General features: G+C 35.5%; 1 non-coding gene across 1 annotated transcript; it reads left to right on the top strand.

The window, feature by feature from the left end:
* The first annotated feature begins 1,592 nt into the window (after positions 1-1,592).
* On the top strand, positions 1,593-1,675 carry LOC140595535 (small nucleolar RNA SNORD115). The gene has a single exon (XR_011997269.1). It is a non-coding gene; the product is annotated as a small nucleolar RNA SNORD115 (small nucleolar RNA).
* Positions 1,676-7,424: the final 5,749 nt, after the last annotated feature.

Raw genomic sequence — 7,424 nt, 5'->3', positions numbered from 1 at the left:
ACAGGGTAGATTAAAATGGAGGGACTAAAATAGGAGATGGGAAGAGCATCTACAGGAGAGCTATCTTTGCTACTTTTTCTTATACTGAGAATATTAAATATGTTTTGCCCATGCAAGGAACTTTTGGGGAAAAGGTGAATGACCACATGCAGAATGAACACATTTGTTGAAGCTAAACCAATGAGCATAATGCTGCTTTACCACATAATAAATACCTAAACTATGTGGAATGAAAAGCTAAAGTGCTAAGCTAATATTTTTTATCACAGGGATAAATTATCCACAGTTTACAGAGCTGAGTTTAAAAAGGAAACTGCAGAGATGCCTGGGTGGCTCAGTTGTTTAAGTGTCCAACTCTTGATTTTAGCTTAGGCCATGATCTCAGAGTTCTGGGATTGAGACCCATGTTCGACTCCTCACTCAGTGGGGAGTCTGTTGGATATTCTTTCTGTTCCTCTCCCTCTGTCCCTTCCCCCTGCTCTCTTTCTCTCTAAAATGAATAAATAAGCAAATCCTTAAAAATAATAAAATAAGGAAACTGCAGTAGCAACAGGTATGAAAAACTGGTAAAATGATAATTACCAAAAATTAAAATTAATCTGAATTTCCCTCAATAATTACAGAGTGATAGAATTTCAAATATATGTACAGACAAAGGAAGAGTAGCCTGTAAGATATTTAGGTTCATTTTATAAGGAAACATGGATATTATGATGGCTAATCTTTCTCCATGAGTGACTCACATAGATGATATATCCTCATGAGAACTTTATACTTGAAATTTTGCTCTGATTAAAGTTGAAAAACCTTATAATTCATTGATATTATTTTCATGATACATTATTGAGTTGGATGTAAATTCATATGTATATGACATTATTTCTGTTAGATTATTTTGAGTTTTCTAAGGTGTTGTGAAATATGTGGATCATAAATGAACAACTCACAATTGAAGGACCTTGGAATCTGCAGCCAGAAGTTTGAGATTCAGGGATATACTTTGATCATAATACATGAGATTGAATAAAATTATAAGCAGCCTAATACTTGATACCTAGTTTCTTATTATCACCTGCTATCATTAGGTTTACTTTAGAAAGAAAACATATGCTATGAGTGATGCCATTCTTTTTTCTGCTCTGGCATCATGGAAGATACCAGAAGATATAAGGACTGGTTACTAGTGACATATTGTTTCTGTATAAATACTCCTGATAGGTTTTGAGACCAAGGTACTTTATTTGCTCTGACTTGACTATGCTTAGTGAACCTCTAATCTATACTCAAGGAATGTGGCCTTTTTGAGTAAGGCAACTAATGTCTCTCACATAGGAACCACAGAGGAACACATGAACAGTGCAGATATTATATATTTCATCTTTGACTATTGTCCCAACCCTGTCCTCATAGACAAAGGCAAATGGAGAAGAGAACCATTTAGCTCACTCCTCTAGAGCACAATTAACTACCCAGTTCCTCTGGACTGAATTGATCATATATCCAGTTCACTGGGGACTAGAGATTAAGGATACCATCCATAGTTTGAGAGTTTTCAGGAAAAAGAAGTTGTACATGGAAACATGTACCATGTTGTACCATGATTTGAATGAATGTTGATGTCCTGAGGAGGTGTGATAACATAAAAATCATGTTCATAAGGATTACATTGGGGCCCAGAAAGAATGATAATCCCATATTGTGAAGTGTAGGATGGGATTCTTAGCTTCATTAGAGTGGAAATTGTAATGATGGGCTTCAGTTAATAAATCCGCTGTAGAAAACTTGTTCATCCACCTCATCTTTTCTCCTTCCAAGTGATAAATACTCTTTTATATTAACTGAATTTTGATGCTTAGTCTCCTATTTTTTTGGAAATTATACTTTAATTCTTTTTTATATTGTGTATTGCAGTAATCTGAACTGACATGATATGCAATATTACATGAATTATGGCTAGTTATCTTTAGTAAAGTTTCAAAGTTTGTTTGAAGTTTCTTTTTTTTTTTAAATTTTATTTATTTATGATAGGCACACAGTGAGAGAGAGAGAAGCAGAGACATAGGCAGAGGGAGAAGCAGGCTCCATGCACCGGGAGCCCGACGTGGGATTCGATCCCGGGTCTCCAGGATCGCGCCCCGGGCCAAAGGCAGGCGCCAAACCGCTGCGCCACCCAGGGATCCCTGTTTGAAGTTTCAAATTGATTTTTAAACTAGTGAAGACTTACTTCTAGGGCATTTATGTTCATTCTTTTCAACAACATAACAATTATGATGGGTTCCTTTTCTCTCAAGGTCATGTGTATGGTGGGATCTTCAACAGAAGAATTTCATTTTTCACCTGAGTTTGCTTTAACTGAAGTTGAGACATTTTTATTTAACATTTCTAAGGTGTAATATTGGCTTGAGTCTAAATGCTCAAGTAAAAACAGTTAGCCATTATGTTACTTTATGTTTTTATTTTATTTTTTAAAGATTTTATTTATTCATGAGAGACACACAGAGAGAGGCAGAGACATAGGCAGAGGGAGAAACCGGCTCCCTCTGGGGAGCCCAATGTGGGACTTAATCCAAGGACCCCGGGATCACACTCTGAGCTAAAGGCAGACACTCAACCACTGAGCCACCCAGGCATCCTGTACTTTGTTTTTAATGTATTGCATTTATAGGTCATTTTTGAACTATGAATATTTAAGTCTCCTGACAATTTTGGCCAAAGGATTGAGAGTCAGATATTTGTTTGCCTATAGATATAACAATCAATAAAATTAGAAGCTTCTTGGTATACTATTTACTATTTAGGAACAGTTCCCAAGAGATAGTTTTCAACTTTGACTACTCTCCTACTCCTGTCCTCTTAAATAAAGACTACTGAAGAAGAGTGCCTTTTGATATTATACACTACAGACACATGGAAGCTATCCAGACTCTTTGCTGAATCTTCTCAAACTCTAATCCACTTATCACAAGGATTTAAGAATGCCAACTCTAGTTAGAATTTTCAGGATCAAATAGATCTATAATGGGAATACCATGGTTTGGGGTCATAAGAAAATTTGAGAACATAAAAATTGTGCTGACACCAACATAGGTGCCATTCTTAGGAAAGGATGTAAGTGTTCTAGGCTATGAAAACATAGCTATGAAAGCAAGATATAATAAAAACAAGTAGTCATCAAAAATTTGGAGAAGACACTGTCAGAATGAATGCATCAAATTAGACAGTGATTTCCCTAGTAAATTTAAAAAATGGGTTAAAACAGGTATGCCATTAAATGGCAAAATTAGAACTGAAGTATAGTATCATAGAAACCAACTTATTGGGGATCCCTGGATGACTCAGCAGTTTAGTGCTTGCCTTCGGCCCAGGGTGTGGTTCTGGAGTCCCGGATTGGGTCCCACATCAGGCTACCTGCATGGAGCCTGCTTCTCTCTCTGCTTGTCTCTGGTTCTCTCTCTTTGTGTCTCTCATGAATAAATAAATAAAATCTTAAAAAAAGAAACCAACTTATTTTTAATTTCAATATACAGTATAGCAGCCCTATTCTTTGTAATTCCAGCAACTCAAATGCCACTTAGAATGCATCCAAGACTGCTGCAAGAACTGAAAATGGTAAGAGTCCACCATATGTCCTTTACCCCAACTAAGCTATTCTAAGAATTCAAATGCTCTGGAGATATCCACCAAAATTTCCTGAGGTACTCTGAAGTTTGTTTTCAATTGAAAACCCTGTACATGGGGATGCATACTGACTGCTACATGGATTTTTGCCTTCAGTTGACATTCTTTGACAAAGGAAAAGGCACAATGGAAGCAAAATGGTAAGACCCACATCAGGGAGTAGGTAACAACTCCACAGGAATCCAACTATACACTTCCTGCACAACTCAGCCTATTCTTTGTACCCTAGAAACCCACTTGAGGGACTGCTGGCAGGAGTCCCTGAAATATTTCTACAGAAGATGAACCAAGAGAAGTTAAATACTGTTCAGAACCTGATGAGTCCCTCACTGATTTTCACTGAGGTATTTTCTAAATTTAAATATATAAATCCATGTGAGAATTATAACAGACTGTTGAGCATCTCCATTTTATGGTATTTGTTTCCAGAAATTCAACAAAATTGGGGGAAAAAGTAAGTTGATAGCAAGGAAAGATAGTTTCTCAGATATTAGTGGCAGTAACCCAGTTCTAGAAAAAAATGCATAGAAATATAAGACATAAGTTGAAGACTGCAATTAGCTGCCCACTTACAATTATTCACAAAAGATACTGTGAATAAGTCATAATAATTCACAAACCCCTTTATTTGGGGCCACCAACAAAGAAAGAAGGAAAGCTATACTGTAAAGTCAGGAAGTCCTTATTAGAAAGTCAAGATGTTGGAAAAAGGAAGAGACTGAGGATGATGTAAGGGATACAGTTTCACCTAATCTTTACCACCTTCTCAACAAGATCCTCCCCACCCCAGGAATAATTCAGACAGGAAATAATTGGCAAGTTGTGCAAAACTAATGGGCAGATTGAGGTAAATGTGCAAAAATTAAGGAACCCCAAAACTGAGAATGGGATAAATGTATAGGTCTGTTTATTTTCCCGAACTTAATCTTTTCCGTGTTGTGTGTGTGTGTGTGTGTGTGTGTGTGTGTGTGTGTGTGTATGCTGAAGCCATGAATTCTGCAACTTCTATTGATCTTTCTTGTTTTCCCTAACCCAGAAAAACACCCAAGGTGTGGGTGTTTTTGGACAATCTTCTACCTGATTTTTCTCTTCTAAAGTTTCTGTGCAAGTAGGTCTTCCCATAGAAGAATACGTCTTGTCTCTCAATGTGCTTCATAATCGGTCAGGAAGGAAACTGCTGTCTGCTGTCTAGTTGTGTAAACTACAGGCTATGATATCCCATACCATGGGTGTAGTGTTTTTGGAGCATCTTACATGCTTTCTGAAACAAAAGGATAGGTGTGGGAAAGTGGCAGTCTCACCCAACGCTGAGTTACACCCAAATTACAGAAAATAGATCTATCTTAATGGGCCCCCAGAATAAATTATAGTAGTTTATTAAAAGGGATTGATTCCATTGTTGTAAATTACAATAAAGAAAAAAAACATGGCCACATATAGGACATATTATCTATTTCTAGATCAAGTGTATATAACAAGCAATCAGAAAACTGCATAAACAGGGTGTAATTTAAAAAGGGCATTTAGGGAAGCCTGGGTGGCTCAGCAGTTTGGCGCTGCCTTCAGCCCAGGGTGTGATCCCAGAGACCCAGGATTGAGTCCCATGTCAGGCTCCATGCATGGGGCCTGCTTCTCCCTCTGTCTGTGTCTCTGCCTCTCTCTCCCTCTCTCTGTAAAGAATAAATAAATAAAATCTTTAAAAATAAATAAATAAATAAATAAATAAATAAATAAATAAATAATAAAAAGGGCATTTACCTTATATTTTTCCCATATTATCTGTCAGAAAGGAAAAAAATGGCAATGAAGTAAATTTGTTTATAGATTTGTTTATAATCTAAGAGAGATAATTCCTCTAACAACTATGGTACTCAATCTTGCCACCCTCTTACCCGCTGTGGCTGAGTCAGTTAAATATTTTTCTCTAATAGACATGTTCAGTTTTTTTACCTTTACCTAAGGAGTCAAGATTCTTGCTTAGTCTACCTATAGAAGCTTTAGATTTTTGTGTCAATTGATTCCCCAAGGATTCAAATATTCACATACTGTATTCTCTAGGCATTTATAAGAAAGCTTAAAGAATTTTCTCCACCTCAAGTGTCTGTACTAATTCAGTACTGCTTAATTTTTGTTAGCTGCTAATACCTTACATGCTAGTAAAACAGATGCTGTAGCTTTACTAAATTTCTTAGTCTCCCAGGATGAAAGCCTTCTTGGATAAGTTGCAATGTCATCAAACTGAAGCCAAATATTTGATATATGTATTATTGACCAACAGATGGAAGATAGTTGCATCCTGAATTCAAGTTAATACACCAACTAAACAATGTACCACACATACACACATAAAATAAACCTCCAACAGTCTTGAGGATTATAGGTTCCTACCTTTTATGAAAAGGCTAAGTCTCTCCTGAGATGTTATATGAAGTTTCAAAATCATAGACAAAATAAGCTGAAGAAGGCTTTTAGTCTTAAAATAATTGTTTCTTTATATGTATCAGTTTTTAACTTTAATAAAACCTTCTACATTTTCTGTCATGAGATTAAAGGTACTTCTAATAGTGTACTTACTCAAAAAATTAGGCCCTGGTTATAGGCATATTGCTTACTCTTCTGTGTTGTTGGATTTTGTTGCTCTGAGAGGGCAAGAGTGTTATCAGTGCATAGTAGCAACCACTTTCCTAATTGGAAATCTCAGACTTTGACCTTAGGACACTTAACTTACTAACAGATATCTCACACTATTATTATTTTACAAGTTCTTAAGACTCATTCATTTCTTAGTGTGCTGCCTGATTAGCTATAAACAGATATTACTGTCTAATCCTAGTGCTATACTTTGCAAGTAAAACCTTTTAAACCCTCCTATTTTGCAAGGTCCTGATAAAATAGGTTGAATATGACTGTCTCACAGTCATTGAGGTAGATACTAAACCTTGCTATGATTTGCCTGTTATTCTTAATGCCAATTATGATTTAATTTTGTTCACTAGTATGTCCTGTGTTAGAGACCCACAAAGGAATATAAAAACATCTTACGAAGTAGTCAAACTTCATGAAATTTTAGGGGCTTCTGTTTTCCCAACATAAAATCATTCATGTTTGGCTGTTAAACCAGCTGTTATATTAACCATCAATCAGTCTTTTAAAAAAAATTTCCTACCTTATTGATGTGTAATTGGTACACAGACATACCTCATTTTACTGTGATTTGTGGGTGTTTTTGTGCTTTGCAAATATTGTATTTATTTAAAATTGAAGGTTTGTGGCAATTCTGCATCAAACAAGTCTATTGGTGCCATTTTTCTGACAGTAATTACTTTGTGTTTCTGTACCACATTTTGATAATTCCTATAATGTTTCAAACCTTTTCATTATTCTGTATTTGTTATGGTGATCTGTGATCAGTGATTGCAACTGAAAGCTCAGATGATGGTAGCATTTTTTAGCAATAAATATTTTTCAATTAAAGTATATACATTTTTTTAGACAAAATGCTATTACACACTGAATAGACTACAATCTTGTATAAAATAGTTTTTATATGCACTGTGAAATGAAAAAAATTGTTTCACTTTATTGCAATATTAGTTTTATTGTAGCCATTTGCAACCAATCCACAATATTTCTGAGGTATTCATTTACCAAAACAAAAACAAAAACAACCCAAAAACTTCTATATAAGTGATGTATACATGCAAAAAAAATATTGATGTATACAATTTGATGACTCTGAACATATA

The sequence above is a fragment of the Vulpes vulpes genome, chromosome 14 (assembly GCF_048418805.1).
Source record: "Vulpes vulpes isolate BD-2025 chromosome 14, VulVul3, whole genome shotgun sequence".
NCBI lineage: Eukaryota > Metazoa > Chordata > Mammalia > Carnivora > Canidae > Vulpes > Vulpes vulpes.
This window is presented reverse-complemented; position numbering and strand designations above follow the sequence as displayed.